General features: G+C 36.2%; 1 protein-coding gene across 34 annotated transcripts in view; it reads left to right on the forward strand.

Moving 5' to 3' along the window:
• The window catches only part of Sox5 (SRY-box transcription factor 5), a 973,116-nt gene that overhangs the window by 125,667 nt on the left and 829,943 nt on the right, over positions 1–17,506 (forward strand). The window lies entirely within an intron of this gene.

Consider the following 17,506-nt stretch of genomic DNA (forward strand, 5'->3'; position numbering starts at 1 on the left):
ATGAGTCAAGCATGGCTCTCTTCCCATTGTAAATGTTCTTATTCTGTCACTCCCATTAATTGTCTTGGCATCTGTGACCACCTCTCTATGTTCGTCTACAGCCATAGCTCTGTCATTGTTCTGAACCCTCCCTGTTGACCTAAACTCCATGATCCATAAAGATTACAAATTGAATGTTTCCCTTACAATATTTTTCTGTTCTATTCTTACCATTCACCCTCAGTTTTAACTTCTAGTTCGTATCTTGCCTGCATTCAATAAAGGCTTAGGAAGATGACAAGGAGGGTTGCTCCCTTTTCAAGGTTATGGCTGCAAAAAAGACTTTAGTTACCAGTGCTATATTTTCCCCCTCAGTTTTCTTGTCATGTTTTACATTTAAAACATCAAAGAATTCAAAATTAATTACCACACTGCTACCTTTAATCGTGTATGTATCCCTAGCACTCTGCAGGGTCCAACTGGAGACAAACATAGCCCATTCTTAATCAAGTGAGTGCTCTTATCAAGTTAACTCCCACGATTTTCATCAAAAGGAGTATCACTTATTGACTGCTTCAAAAAGCATGTTTCAAAGACCAGTTTAACATTACTGTTTCTTCAGTTGCGTTGACAATCATTTTAGTAATTTTCCAATTCATTTTCACAGAAACTTTTGCCAACTGTAGCCAACTTCTCTATCATTTGTTTGCTTAAGCTATGTCCTTAAGCATCATTTTACCCATTAAGAACAATCACATCACAATTTTCAGCCCTCCTTTATTCAGATCATATATTACTGTACATAAGGATATTTAAGGACATTAACATATTTTAGCACTAAGATTCTATCTTCATTTCAATTGGTTTTTGTTTTATCCTTTGAAGCATGCATAATCTTTATTTTACAAAAAATTTAAAACTTTTGTTAATGAAAATACATGATCATTGTAGAAGTTTAGAAAATACTTATAAGCAAAAAAGAAACAAATTCCTTATTGACAAGTAACAACTGTTAAATGCATCTGGAACTTCCTGTCTTTTATTTAGGAATATAAAAATTTTTCCTTTTTTAGAAGAATTAATCATGCAGTGTGTGTGTGTGTGCTTCCCTGTTCCAAAGTATCAGCCTATCCTGGGTTTCATATGTAACTTGTTAGAATTTTCTACTAGTTCAGAAAATTAGTACTAGGAATACTATCCTACCATCAGGAATGCTGAAAAAAATAGAAGAGTTCTAGCTGGTCATGGTTGTCATGCCTTTAATCCCCAGGCTTGAGAGGCCAAGTCAGGAGTATTTTAGTGAGTTCAAGGCCAGCGTGGGCTACAGAGTGAGTTTAAGGTCAGCCTGGAGTACATGATTGAACCCTGTCTCAAAAACAAAAAAACTAGGATTAGTGGTCCCATTTGACCCAGCTATTCCTCTGCTGAATATCTTCCCAAAAGAATTAAAAGAAGCATACTACAGTGATATATGTACACTCATCTTTATAGCGGCACAGCTTGTAATTGCTAAAGTTTGAAAACGGCCCAAGTGCCCATCGACTGAAAACTGGATAAAGAATATGTTTTTTTTTTTATGAAATAGAGTACTACTCAACCATAAAGAATGAGACACTAGAGTCATTTGTAGCTAAATGGATGCACATTGAGGCCATACTCTTAAGTGAAATAAATAGGACACACATGTAAATACCGAATAGTGTATAATATGTAATTGATAATGTGAAATAGGAAGAAAAGGTCTAAAGGGGTAGGGAAAGTGGGAGGGGTAGGGGAAAGGAAAGAAGGGAAAAGAAACAACATGAGAAAAGGAAAAAATGGAAACAAAGTCTTTGTTAATAGGGAAGGGTGGAAGGGTTGAAGGGAGGGCAGGGGAATGGCAGAAAAATAAGAACCAAGATACATCATGTAAAGGTACAAGATCCCAATGATGAATGTAACTGTAGTGTATACCTAAAATGTACCAATAAACTTAATTTTTAAAAACCCCAACCAGAGTTCTCATGGTAATAATAATAGCTAACCTTTGTTGGGATTTTTCATTGGGCCATCTTTGTGCTTAGTGCTTTATAAATATTATATGACTCCACATCGCTCCATGAGATAACAAGAAACAGACCCATCAAGAACCCGAGGCACAGACGTTTACTATTTTGATTGAACTCATAATTTAGTAAGTGACAAAACTTTCAATTTAGGTCTTTGGTTTCCACTCTATTAAAAGCCACAACACAATAGAGGGAGGACATTTAGAATATACCCCTCTAACTCTGCCTCTCTCTGTCTGTCTGTATCTGTCTATCCATCCTTCCATCTATCTGTTGGTGACACACAGAGCTTGCTTCCCTGCTTGCTCAGTGCCCTCAGTCTGCCTATAATTGGGAATCCTGAGGTAGAGTTACATTGTCATGAGGCAGCAAGAAAACCTTCAACCAAGTGGAAAGAAGAGAATAACTTTCCCCTGATGATTCAGAGAGAAATTTGTGAAGTTCATGCTTGTTCTCTTTCATCACTATGCTTACACACTGTCACTAGACCTTTCTGTCCAATTTTCAAGAGATACAATTATCATCAAGAAATGTGCTATCAACTACCAAGTTTCTTTCCTTAATTCTTGCTTCTTTATTCAGGCATTAGCAGCTTGCATGGGATACTTGAATTTTATTAACTTGTTACAAATATAAAATTCTTTTCTTGGGTACCAAGCAATGGATAGAACTTGAATAAGAAATGTGACCAATGAGTATAAAGTTTCTGTTTTCTGAGATGTATAAATTGTGTACATCTACCTATAGTTAAGTACCAATAGGTAATGGTATGGTATTGTGTACCTTAAAATATGCTAAGAGGATAAATTTCATATTAAGTATTCTTAACGGAATCCAAAACCCACAAAAGAATACAAGCAAACTTTTGGAAGTGATGGATATATTGATATTCTTGATTATGAGGATAGCATCAGTGTATGAATATGTCCAAGCTCATCATGATGTCTTTAGGCATGTGCAATTTTTTATGTCTCTTATACCTCAAAAAGGCTAAAAAATAGAATGGTTTGTTTGTTTGTTTTGGTACTGGGGATTGAACTTGGGACCTTGCGCTTGCCAGGCAGGCACCAGAACCACTGAGCTAAATCCCTGGCCCAAAAAATAGAATGGTGAGAGAGTGATGGGTACTTTATTCCATCAGAGGGCTACTCAATATATATATTGAATATAATATATATATACACATATATGTATACATGTATACATACACACACATATATAATGCACTTGCCTCTCTGTTATCATGGTTCTCAATAACTTTACTGGAATAGAAAGCAGTTAAGCCTTATAGTCTGAAGGGTCTGAGTTGGAATCTTACTTTTACTGCTTATTTTGTATGATCTAAAGTTTATTACATAATCTCTTTGGTCTCAGTTTTATCATTTGAGGTATAGAGACAGATGTTCATTGACTGATTTACAGTGGCCAAATGATGAATATATGTTCTTAAAAAACATTATGCCAACCTTCCACTTTTTATTTGTCTTTCTGTAGGGAGGGGACCATGTTTTCATGATCTCTTTTGCAAAAAACAGAGCTACCTTTGGGTTAAACTCCAACATGGAATACAGTAATGGAATTATAAAAATTTCAAGAATAAAGATACCTCAGAAATAATTCAGTTCAACTCTCTAATCTTGAAAATGAACAGTTCTGAGGCTCAGAACTGTGAGATAAGCAAATTAGTGGTAGAATGAAGGCTCAACATCTTGCTCAGTACCTTGGTATATAAATAACTTAATGCTTGGGGCTGACAAAAGAGCTAACATTTACAGCAAGTTATTTCGTGAATGGTCCTTGAAAATAAGTTATATGCCAGATTGACCTCTATAATCCAAATGAAAACTGATTCCTGGAAATGTAGTTGCTCAAATATCAACAATGAAAATTTTGTAATATTAGAAAATGATCTCTTAACTCCTAGGACTAAGATCTTTTGTAAAGAAGCTTAACTATTGTCCTCAACAAAAGAGCAACACTATCCAGGAATAGTGGTGCACATCTGTAATCCCAGCATTCTGGGAGGCTAAGTTTGAACCCAGCCTGGGAAACTTAGGTAGACCCTATCTCAAAATAAAATATTAAAGGGCCGGGGATTTAGCTCAGTGGTTTCTCCGCCTGCTGCGCAAGCGTAAGGACCCGAGTTTGATCCCTGGTACCAAAAAAATAAATAAAATAAAATAAAATAAAGTGTTAAAAAGGGCTGGGGATGTACAGTGTAAAGGCCCTAGGTTCAATCTGTAGTACTCTCCCCAAAGAAAAACAATCTTAAATATGTGTGTGTATGTGTATGTGGCCTTTTAAAAAATCTTGCTTTACCATATAGACCAACCATTTATTTTCATTTTATTTATGCTCTTAAGTTTAATGAATTTTATCTATTAAATATACACTCATTAATATCATACATGTACACTTAGAATCCCCTTAAGTATTATTTTGTGGTGGTTAAATTTTATGCTGCTTTTGAAAAGATACCTTCTTATCTTAGTAGTAATAAAAGTATGGATTTACCACTTCTCATAACTACATTTTGAGTTTTATAGTCCTTTGGAGAGAGTCTCCCTGGAAGCCTTAACCAGTCAGCAAACACCAAAGATTAATAACATGAATGATTTGATGATTTTGGCATCTTCCAAAAATTATGTGTTGGGTTTTCGTTACAGAGCATCATGTATATTCCTCACTTTCCATTCTTCAACTTTGAGCTCATGTTCCAAGGTATTGATGTGTACTTAATTGTACCTCTTTCTAAAAGTGGTTTAATGATAAGGTAGATTTTGGAGTAAAATGTATTGCAAAAGCTATGTTAATAGATTTGGGTTTTGGGAGGTAACATTGTTTTTCTTTAAAAAATTCAAATTTCTATTTGAGAATTTGATAGGTGGTAATTTCAGTTCCAGTTGACTTCCTTGTGGAACAGATAAATATGCTTATAACAGAGCCAGGTGTTGTGCTGCACATCTGTATTTCCCTCACTTGGGAGGCTGAGGGAGGAGGAGATCGAGTTTGGGATGCACAGCATGGGATACCTAGCATGACCCTGTCTCCAAAACTACAAAATCTTAAAAAAAAATCAATGGCACATGGGTGTGAGTTGTCTCCTTTATTGTCTTATCAGATTGTGAACGCAAACATGTAACTTGTTGTATTGGATGCTGTTCATAGATCCTTTATCCCGTTCTTTAGTTTAATCAAATAAAATTAAAAATATACTGACAGGATAACATTTGTGTATTTACCTACCTTAGATATTGAATGGAATATTTTGAACAATCAAAAAACTTTTTATAAAGACTACAGTTTTGAATTAGAGGGCTTTGTACTCATGTAATGTTTTTAAAATTCCCTCCGTCCCTCCCTCATCCTTCTCCCAACTCCCAAAAGAAAATAGCTTGATCAGAAAGCAACACCAAGTGAATAAATCATTCTTCGTAATTTCCTTTGTAGAAGCTTTTACTCTATCCATCCTCCCCACTGTATCGCCATTCAAGAATGTTGAAAGCAATTAATTTTTATCATTAAGTTATGAGCACTTACTAAGTGTCAGGGACTTATTTTTAGTAATAAAAATAAGTAACATTACATAATTGCTCACCATATGGCTTGTAGTGTTCCAATAACTACTTATGGTAGTGAAGTTATTCTTCACAACTACAAGCCTAAGGCACGGAAAGGTTACTTATCTCACCTAAGCTCACACAGCTATTAAGTGGTAGAACTGATATTTAAGTGTTGTTGGTCTGGCTTCTAATCTTCGGCCCCCTTTACTATTATCTATTGCTCTGCACTGTTTCCAAGTTGTAAAATGCAGTTAAAATGATGGCTTTCATGTTTACTTAGAAGCCCCGTAACATGATGAGCAAAACATCTTTTTAGAAGAGTTTTAATGATTTCTTAATTTTTTTCCCCAGTATAGTTAATCCTTGCCATGAAAGGGCTGCTTTCTTTACCTGTTATGTCTAGTTGGCACATTGATTTAAAAAATAGACTTGACGTCTGATAAAGACAGATAAGTTTGTATCTTTGAAATTCTGCGTAGAGGAGCTATTAGAGAAATATAAACTTTGCCAAGTTGTTCAGATGAGTCGGAAAGGTCAGTCCTAGAAGTTCTTGTAAAATCAGATTTTTTGCCTCGTCTAGTGATGGGTGACAGTAAAACATTGGATTCATGTTAAGATGCATAATATGGAGAGTTACAAGAAATAATTATTGGTAGTCACAGCCTTTCCCTCCCTCTCACTGACACCAAAAGATTATTTTTAACTTTCTCAAAAAATAAACTTGGCATGCAGTATAGTATTTGGGAGGTATATTGGGGCACATCTCTGCTGTAAATTTTTCATTTTAGATCCAAAATCTCTACAGTCAGCAACAAAAGACCTGAAAAATCAATATTTAGGTTCTGAGACTTCTGAGCAAGGTTGTAAGGGCAGAGCTTTCTGCCTTTTAATTTGCCCCCTGATGTTTTCTAGTTTCCTTGCCCTGGCTTTCCCTGAGATAGGAAAAGGAGGAAAGTTTTATCCACCCCCAGTGGATAATTCCACCATTGTGGATTTCTGCCTGTTAGTCTTTTACTGTTACACACATTCACACCTCATATATTTTGCTCTAAAAGCAGAACATCTGAGATGATTCTGTGGTTGAAAAAGATCTGAAAGAGATGGAAGATGGATTTAATGTTGCCATTTTTAGATATTGCTGTAAATAGAATGGCAGCTGTCCTCAAATGCATAGCAGATATACAGTACATATGCTGAATAGAAACAGATAAAAGATTGGACTCAATTAATGCTCACAAAAAGTCGCATTTTAGCCACAGAGTCAGCCTATGTAATTTTTAACTACACTGCAATTATTCTACGTCCTCGTGGGCTATAATCTCATGTTTTGAAGGTGACCCAAGAAGAGAAAAATTTGCTATTATCTGCAACTAGGTTTATAGCAACCTGTAATATTTTAGGTAAGTATGCCCCTTAAGGAGTTCAAATCTGCGAACATTTCTGGAACACTTTTCTGTGAGGCATCCTTCCTGGTGATGCTGTGGGAAAATAAGAGATGGTTCTTTCAAAAAATGGTTTCTCGGCTGGGGATTTAGCTCAGAGGTTTCGCCGCCTGCTGCGCAAGCACAAGGACCCGAGTTCGATCCCCGGTACCAAACCGCTCCCCCCCCCAAAATGGTTTCTCTCACAGAAAAGACAGAAGCAGAATTCCACCATGCGAGATAAAATGTGATAATTACAATAAATGGGGGCTGGTAGATATCTTTAGTTCAGTAATAGCTGAACATTTATTAAACACCTTTGTTTTAGATACATTGCTATTAAGTACTGTGGATGCCAGTAAGAATTAAACCCATTCCACTAGAAGCTTTCTTCAAAAGAGATGGCTTATAAACTAATAATTGCATTTAATAATTGAGTATGTAGTTCAAAAGTTCAGGAGTAACAGAAGAAGGGAAAATTAACTTTCCCGGATGGTACTAGCTTCATAGAGGAAGTAAGGAGTGACCAGGATTGTTAGGCAAGAATAGGAGTTTACTCTATAAATAATGAAGGGCAAAGACAATGCAGGGAGAAGAAGGCATCCCAGAAAAAGGCCAAAACAAGCTCTGAGATCAAGTGGCATGTTGGGCTGGGGATTTAGCTCAGTGGTTCCACTACCTGCATCACAAGCACAACGTCCTGAGTTCGCCCTCCGGTACAAAAAAAAAAGTGGCATGAGACTTTGTAGAACATTGACCCTAAAGTGCCCAGGATTGCTGTTGTCCTATACTCTCTCTGTCCATTGTGGAAGGTGTCTGGCGCACTCAGCAAAGATGGTGTCAGGAAAGTCTGGACCAAAAGCCCAGTCCATTGTAAAGTTTTGTTTTTATGGTATCAACATAACATGTTTTGTCTTTAAGACAGACCTGGCTTTAAATCCTGACTGTGGAACTTGTTTTCTTGCAATCTTGAGCAATTTTCTGAATTTCTCAGACCGCGCCTCAACTGTCTTCAGCAGTTAATGTGGGTTCTGATATTTAATGTAACCGGTATACTGATACAGATTGTTAAGATGATGGTTTCCATTATTGCTCTCTTGATGTTTCTGGCTGGCCTTTTTAAGTGGGCTTCTTCACTGAAGTATAAAACATCACTGCACTCCCTCTGCATACTACAACTGCCATTCATTTCATGAAGTCTGGATTTTAAGGGATGAGGGAGAGGAATTTGAAAGATTTTGATGGGAGTTTGAAGACCTGAATTCTAGTTCTACCAAAGCCACAAACTGAGACCCATTTCCTTGACTAAAAATGTACACTGTGCATCTGTTCTTATCGAAAAAGAAAGATTTGTGCTAAATGTCTTTCTGACTCATGTCATTGTCAGTATGCATCATTTCTGAGGAGCTGCCCAGTAACTTGAAAGAGATAAAGAGCTTAATTCCAGTAAAAGACTGACTAAATCAGAAATTTTCTTTTACATTTTCTGTTTTGGGGAAAAATTGTCTATAGCAACTAAGCTCATTTTTAAAGAATAGTGATTTCCCCTTTTTTGTAAAAGGTGACAAAGCTCAGAGTAAGTGCCCCTGAGGTTCGTTAAACATGCAGAAAGGTACTGAGTGGCTGGCCTTGTGACAGAGATGGGGGAAAGATCAAGGGAAAAGTATGGTGTGGTCTGCCAGTCTGGCTGCACAGTGTGATTTTGTGCTTTAGTGGCTCTTAGAAGCGGAATGCCTGATGAGATTCTGTGGGTCACAGCATTTGGAAAATGCCAATGAATCATGTTGGTGATCAATGAAGCTTATATCCTGAGAAAACTTAGTTGCTGTTGGGTAAGGAACATACGGCTTCTTTCTACAAATTAATTGTATGTCCATGAGTAGTGAGGGCTCATTCACAGAGTATAGAGAGATCCCCCTAACCCAAAATGTAGACAGTAGGGTCACAGTCAAGGAGTGCTACCTCCAGATTCCAGACTACAGCGCTTTGATGTTACTTTCCTGTGTGACAAAATCTAACTGCTGTTTTCACTGTACATTAATTGTGGTGTCATTTTGAAATGATAATGTATACAGCTTTATGGTCTCTTAAAGTTGACAATTCTCTCTCCCCTCTATTTCCTTCCTTTGTTTCCGGTGTTAATCTAGTAACCAGCCCCTTATCATATTGATTATCTTGTAACCGAAACTGTAAAAGCCCATGGCAGGTAAACCTATGATAGGCAGATGGTCTCCACAGTATGTCAGCTATCTCAGAAGCTTTTTTTTTTTAAGTACTACAATGTGGTGGTGGGAAGGGGAACAACAAAAACAACAACCATAAAGAAAAAAAGCCAGATCATACCATTTGAAATTTAACAGAATGTATTTGCTAACACTTTTGAAGTTGCCTTAAGACCAAAATTCATTATGGAAGTGTCTTTTGTGGAGCATGAAGTTAAAGAGAAGGAGGGGAAACTAACTATAGTACTGGGAAGAGTCACTGTTACAGATTTGCTGAAGCTGTATTTGTGAGTTTGGTCTTTTGGTGGGCTTATTCTGGGGGATAATGAAGAGAGGCAGAAATGCCCCCAAGCCATTGGTTGCTTTTGCTTGTTCTCATTCTTGCCTGAAGGGAAAAAGCACTTGTTTAAACACCAGTATATTCCATAAAAACTAACAATTTGGGGAAAGTTTTTCAAAAAGAAAATTACATTAAAGATGAATGAGGGTATATTGAAAGAATTATGTTTTAAGGTGTATAACATTAAAAGATATTGAACAGAATATAGACTGTTTTGTGGAAATAGCAGTAATGAGATTCCTGTCACCTAATCTTACAATAATTGGGTTATTACTATGCAAATGAAGGTATTACTTTTTAAAAAGTAAGGAAGCAAGACCGATCCTTGAGGCAGTGCTTTATTTTTAAAGCTGTGCTACCAATTCTCCTTAGACTGAAGATCCTTTTATAAACAATTTGGAGATGCTCATTTTGTTATTTGCTCCTGAAATTTCACTATAGTATTTTTCAGCTGCCACAGGTAGCAGATTGGTGGCTGGTGATTTTATATATTTTTTTAGCTCTATGTAGAACCCAAAAGAATAATTAAATGGTACAATTATTGCCCACTGTCATTTTTTAAATGAAATGGAGGGAATTTTTCTGCCAAAGAGGCATTCTGGAGTCCTTATCTCCATTTCCCATGCAGCTCTGTCATTGCCATGTAGTGTCAGGTGATGTTTGTATGTCTCAAAAGCCAACAGGTCATTTTGGGTTTGCAGACCTCCTAGGACACGTTTGCAACTGAGAAAGTGATTTCATTAGTCCTCAGTCATACTCAAATCAATAGTCTGTACGTTGCTGTCACCACCATGTCCATTTAAGCTCCTGTGGCACTCATCAAATGAACAGAAATATGTGGGACAATTGCCATTTTAGTTCACGACCCAGGTAAATACCTGTGTGTTCAGCAGGGAATGGTATTTCAAATTGTTGACTGCTGAGGCTTTGGGTAAAAGGTGATTATATTTTCTGGGGCTGTTGCATGATTTCTACACACTGCTAGCTATATGAAATACTGTCTTTATAAGGAAGGATATGGAATTTCACTTTAGAAGTTCTGTAATATTCCTACATAGAGGAAGCATTAAAAACAGCTGTAGATTGAGCCTTATTGAAATCTCACAATGAAGTTTTTAATAGTTTTAATATTCTTTGGAAGTGTATACTGAATTAATCAGAGCCAAGTAGATTTGGGGAAATCACAAAAGACAAATTTCATTTACCGAGTACTTTTGGTTCCGAGGATTAGAAGGTCAAGAAAATATAAGCCTTAGCAGTTTATTTCAGAATCAGTTTTGACTCGAGAGACTTTTATAAATGTCATGGCCAACTGCTTTCTACCTTACATCTCCCTGTCATTCTTGAGTTAGAACGAGGCTCAAAGTGGCCACTGCATATTGCATTTCTGCTATTCTGTTTAGTAAAGAAATCTTAGAATAAACTTTTATTCATATAGAACAGATACGTGGGTTTTTTGTTCTTAGGAGGCATAATTTATCAAATATAGATAACATTTCCAACAAATTACAATTTTGAAGCTATTCTAATTCTGTGCATTACAGTCATCCAACTAATTTGGTTCACTTCGAGAGTGGGTAACTCATATTAGACATGCAGAATTCCAGCACATCATTTAGGTTAGAATACATTTTTGTGCTCTTATAAGCAACCCTAACATGTTACTCTCAAAGTTTGTTATGGGTTCAGATGCTTCTGTAGGTCAGCTCTCCACCATGCTGACTCAGTTTTCCAGACTTCTTGATGTAATGGTACCTCTATGCGATACTTGTTTCCGTGATTTCCCAGGCTGGAAAAGAAAGGGCTTCAGAGTGTAGCACTGGTACTTAATTGCTTTATTCCCTAAGTGGCAAACATTCCTCCTTGCATTTCATCTCTGAAACTACTCATAATTATCCCTTCTAATTTCAGTGGGTTGGGACATGTAGAGGAGAACTAGATATTGATCAATATTATGAATGTTGATCATACTCAGTATTGATTTATTCCACTTACTGAAAATGCTTTTGAAATATGAGACATCACTCATGATGTGTGGGTGAAACTGCAGCAAAGAGTGTAATGAATGGCTTTCATTAGGAACACTAAGCATCCTCCCTCTGGTCATCCACGTACCCATTCATTTAGACTTCCATAGACCTTGCTCTTCTTGGGTTTTGTGGAACAGGTTTTACCTTGACTGAGGTCACTGTGCAGTCAACTTTTACAGATGGGATTAGAGTGAGCTTTTAAATTGCAGCTGTGACCATCCTGCAATAATGACAAACATTGCAGAAGAGTGCCCTGTGTCCAGCGTTGATGAGGATTCATGACATTAAATACAGCTCACAATTTCTCTGGTTGGAAAACTGTTGATTTGCAGAAGTAGAAAACATTAGAATTAGTCCATCTTCTTCTCATTCTGACAGGATCTATAAAAAAACAGAGAGCACTCTTAATATAATGAATGTCTTATTATCTTTTTGAACAAAACAGAATATTTGAAACTAATAGATGTTCAGCAACAATAACACAAGTTTGTGTTTTATTTACTTGTGTTGAGTAGCAAACAAGAAGAAAACAGGAATGTGTTTTGGAGCAGAGAAATATTTTACCACTAACTGCAACAGCGTCCTAACTACATCCTAAAGTGAGAGGTAGTAAAAACTACCAATGTGGAGAGCAGGAAGCCAAGGAAGGATGTCATTAATATTCCACTTAAACTGTATGAGAGCCTCATCAGAGCTACATATGGAAGCATAATGGCAAAGGATATCACTTGTTTGGCTTCTGTGACAATCAGGAAAGTATTCTAATTGCTTTAGTATATGTGCTGCCAAAATGAGCACAAGTATTCTAATTGCTAATAACAAATAGATTAGTGACATACTGACACATAACATACCATTCTGTTTTTTTCTTGTAACATTTTTAGTTTTATATGGCACAATAACACGAAAATACTAAAGACTACCCTCCAAAATGTATACTGTGGTGACTTATGAGAGGTGAACAATCTTGTATCCAACCATCGAGGTTAAGAAATAGTTTGCAAACAATTCCAGAAGCTCCTCCATGTGCTCTGTCCTGTTCACAGCCCTACTTATGTCTCTAGAAATAATCTTCTGAATTTTGATAGTAATCAGTTCCTTGCATTTCATTATGTTTTATCATCCAATTATGCTACGGTAGACACTATAATTTTGCTCACTAAAAAATTCTCTATATGTCCTTTGAAGTCTCAGTTAGTTTATAGATTCTCCTCCATTTCTTTCTTTTCCTTACAGTTTATCTATTGAGGAATCTGGGTCATTTAACCTAGAGAAATTCCCACAGTGTGGATTCTGTTGATTGGATATTTGTGGTGCAGTTTAACATGTTCCTCTTTCCTTTGTACTTTCTGAGAAAAGGCAGCTGACTCCAGAGACTTGATCAGACAGGTCTAATTTGTTTGCTGGACTTTAGAAGGTAGTGTGATATTTTTTCATGAGTAGGAACATAATGTTAATTATCATTATTTTTTCACAGTAACAACCATTTATGATCAGTGATACCATTAATTCATCAGGAGTTATAACATCGAAATAGCCTTTTTATATCATCTTGTTTTTCATTTATTAACTGTACCAATTTTATGAAAGTATGCTTCCAAGTCTGCTATGTTGGTAGAGTTCATATAGAAAAACCAGGATAAATACTTTGGTATGTCTTTTTATTTACTTGTTTTTGAAGATGATGAATTGGCTTCCTCTCATTCTTTGAAGTAATACCCCTCAAATATTGTGAATTCATGAATTTAAGCATTTTAATGGTTTTGATCCATTGAAGATCTTATCCTTTGAAAGAATAAGATCAAAGAAGACTGTCTCATCTTTGATTAGTGGAAACTTCCTTAAGTTGGTTCTTGAGTACTTTGATGTAACTGTAGTCATCTTTAATACTTTCCTGCTCCATCATTTCTCTAAGAATCCCTGAATTCTGCACACCAGCCATGTTCATTTGTTCTAGTGTGATCATTATTTATAGGCCTAAAATTAAGACAGTTATTTTATGTGCTCAAAATTTTCAGCCCCAGTACTCAAGTATGAATTTTGGACTATCAATTTCATGTCAAAACTGAAGCATTTAAAATCACTCTATTGTATGTGAGGTCTGTCAGAATTTTTACTAATATTTTTAGAGAATTTTATTTCATGCATCTTCTAACTATCAACCATATTGTATACACTTAAAATGTTTCTGATCTTAGTATTTCTTTGGCTTAATATGATAGCAAAGTCTTCTTTTACAGTTTATACTTGACACTTTTTGGCCTAATGGTGCTCAAACTTGCTACAAGTCACTATCTATATGACCTTTTATGCAGAGTTCCTTGTAGTACTTATGGTTTTAGCATGATAATTCAGCTTGATGTTTCAATTATTTCAGTTTGATAAATATTGTTTCATCTTGATCACTACTTAACAGCGCTTATCTGCTGCAGTGGCTCCTTCAAAAGTCATATGCACTGTATTAATACACACTCATATTCTGTAAACATTTACAAGTTGTTATTGGAAAAAATAAAGGGATTATCATTATTTTATAGAGCAAGTACAACCTATATCAGAATTGGCTGAAATTGTTAATTGCACTTTTAGAGTCTGTATGCCAAAGCAATATTTGGTGATGAAACATAGAAACTTACAGCATCTGTCACATTTACTAGTTCAGACAACCTTCTTGAGGCTGGCCCTAACCTATAAGGTAGACTTCCCACTAATATGACCAGGAAGTAAAATGGCCCTACTCTTAATAGCTGTGTATGATGAGAGGGGAAGGGAGAACACACTGGAGTTGTGGGATCAGATGTTTTCTGTTCATGAGAACCTTGCTTCCTATTGCCTGAGAAAGTGACTGGTTGTGAGATAGAGACTCATGGGTATATTTCGTGGGCTAGTTCAAGATGTCTCAATAGGAGGACACTTGGCCCACTCTAGAGAGACTAAACCAGGACCAACTGAGTTATAGATGCTGAAGACCTGGTTCAGAGAGCTCCTGAGATGAAAGTGTGTGGATCTTGTTATCTCTGGCTTCTTTCAAAAATCTAGAGCTTGCCCTACTCTTGCTTGGACTTGTCTTCAGGCCCTGTTCATCAAGTTCTTCCTGCTCTCTGAGTACCAAGCAGAGACCACCCACTTTCATGGCATCTTCAAGTTTTCCCATTTCTTTTCTCTGAGCCGATTTTGGGGTTTCTGTAGTTTTGAATGTTATTATATTTTACTTTAGGTGCTATTTAATTTTTTTTTATGTTGACATACAAACCTGTGCTTTGTTGTAACACCCCATTTCTGACTTTCTGGAATTCATTTCTCATTTTAAATCTTTCTCTGCTAATGACTTTTCCGACTTTGAAGTAGTTAGATCACACCTTCTTTATTAGGAAGTTTTAATGACTTTTTATTCTCCACGCCATCTAACAATGTATGTTGTGAACATACAACAAAATACTTATCTAATTTGATACAGTACTCAGAGATGAGTTGAGACTATCTTAATATTAAAATCAGGAAATTTCATCTTATTCACAGAGGAGGCTAGAATACTGTTACTGTGTAAAGTTTGAAATAAGAACTTTAGGATGAAATAAAATTTAGCAATTTAACCCAGAGAGTGGCACAGTCCTCTACTGTCTTTATCTGTTCAGTCTTTAATATATCAGCTGAGGGGTGAATTTGGAATTACATTTTTGTTTTAGGGTATAGAATATGGTATATTCTTGGCAGTTTCGTTTCCAGTCAGAAATAGTGGCTTTGTGTTATAAAAAGCTTTAACCCATTATTTGCTCTCTTCGCTAAACTTGGTGTCAGTTATCTTAGTTGTCATTTGACCCATGATGATAACTGTGGCTAGAGAGGGGAACAAGTCTTCCTACATGAAATGTGGCCTATTAATCATAAAAAATGGATTAATAAACTTTTTCCTTTTAGCAGTTTGTTGTCCATATTGAAGGAGTTTAGTCTGTTCATCTACTAATTTTCTTTTTTTAAATTGGTAAAGCCAAAATTTACCTTTAATCCATGAACACCAGCAAAAGGGTATATCTACTTACATTTTTAATGTTAAAGACCATGAAGACTTTTCTAAATTAGCAATGAGATTTGCATAGCAAACTAGCGAAAAATGTGAGGAGCTTTTCATCAGCTGTTTTAGTTTTAGTTACCGCTTTGGGGTTTTATACTCTTTCCCTTTCCCACCCCACCTTCAGGAAGCAAACAAAGAATTATAATTTGCATTGGCTATAGAAATGCCTCTGAGATCTCTACTGTAAGGATGCTGGGGATTTGGGGTAGAAATCCTGAAAAAGTGAAAGGGCAGGGGTAAAAGCTCTGTTGACAAGGGAGTTTCATAGGCATGTGGTGAAGGCACAACATTAGATGTGCGAATACACATTCCACAATGTTGCTCTGTTCTCTAAAAATAAAGTCTAGGAGTGCAGTAGTTCTGTCTCATTCCAGAGCTGGACATAGTGGCTTGGGTTTTCTTTCAAGTTCAAGTAATTTCTCTATGGAGTCTTCAGCATCTTTGCTCTTTTTCTCTTTTCTTGCCCTTTGGTTTGTGTGGCACCACTTGAGTGAGAGGAAGACGTGGCTTTCTATGTAGGTGATAGTAAATAGTGCTTTAGCATCTGGTCAGTGCACTGGGCTGGAACACAAGGGCATTTGAACTCTGTCCTTGGTGCAAAGCATTAACACATTCAACTCTTGGCTGGCAACAAGTCAAGGAACCCAAGTTAGCTTGTGAACCAAGTGGGTCCCTGGAGTAAACCCAATACGTATACTTGTCTGAGAGGTTGGCTATTAAATGCTAATTTTTCCCCCCAGTGGGATCAGGTATTTGTTCATATTTTGGCAGTATCTAAGTGAAAGCAATTTAGACATTTAATCAAATCAAAATCTATTCTGAAAAATAGGAAGATCTCATTATAGATTCACAGATCTGTGTATTTGTGTGCTCAAGGATAATAATAATACTGGGATGTGTTTCAGAGAAAAGAGATGAGTGAAAGTAAGAAAAAAATTAATGGATTTGAGCCCAAGTAAATGAAACTCTATTACTTAATTATAGTATCTGACTGTGAATATAAGTGGGAGATGAGCAAGAATTTTTTCCTCCAGTTTGGATCATAGAATTCATGACTAAAAGGGAAAGTCTGTCACTCAGCTACACAGTAGAAGTTTGATCCTTCATAAAATGAATCAGGGAATATAGAAAATATTTTGGGAATTGAGGACAGTCTCTTTTGCACACACTCATGTGTTTTTTTATCTAAAGCGAGCAAAAATATAATGTGGAATAAATGCATGTGTCCATCAAATTTTCAACTCTGCGTGGTTTGGATAGGTGAGAAAAAATTCACTGATACACAGTGGAAATGGACATGCTAACTTACAATTTCATGTTTGGAACCATTTGTGGGCTAGTGTTTGCAATATCGATGCTTGGGCCATTTATTTGTTATCTATTGCTACTTTTGGCAAGTGAGCAAGTTTAAACCCCAGTGTCCTGGTTAAATTCCAATGTAGATGAATGATGATATTCCATCTGCTATGTTCTTATTTTGCCTTCCTTAAGGAAATGAAGCATAACTAAATTCCAAGCAGACTGTTGACACACTTTGAATAGAAAGTTAATATTTTTCTCTTTCAAGATGTGGTTCATTGTTATCTGACCTTGGTTCTAGATTAGCTCTTTCATTTGACTCACCTACAACCTTATGAGTGGTAACTTCATTTCCCTGAAACATACTTTTTATGAAAGATGAACACTAATTGAGGTAATTGTTAAGCCCACTTACAATTTTCATGAACTGTGAACTGTTGATGGTTCAGGCAATGATAAATAAAATCAATGGAAAAATCTGGGGGCTTCAAACACTTTTCAGATTTCTATTCAACTTTTATTATTATTTTTT

The sequence above is a fragment of the Heterocephalus glaber genome, unplaced genomic scaffold (assembly GCF_053883595.1).
Source record: "Heterocephalus glaber isolate CG9 unplaced genomic scaffold, H.glaber_assembly_v1.0 deba00001444, whole genome shotgun sequence".
Taxonomy (NCBI): Eukaryota; Metazoa; Chordata; class Mammalia; order Rodentia; family Bathyergidae; genus Heterocephalus; species Heterocephalus glaber.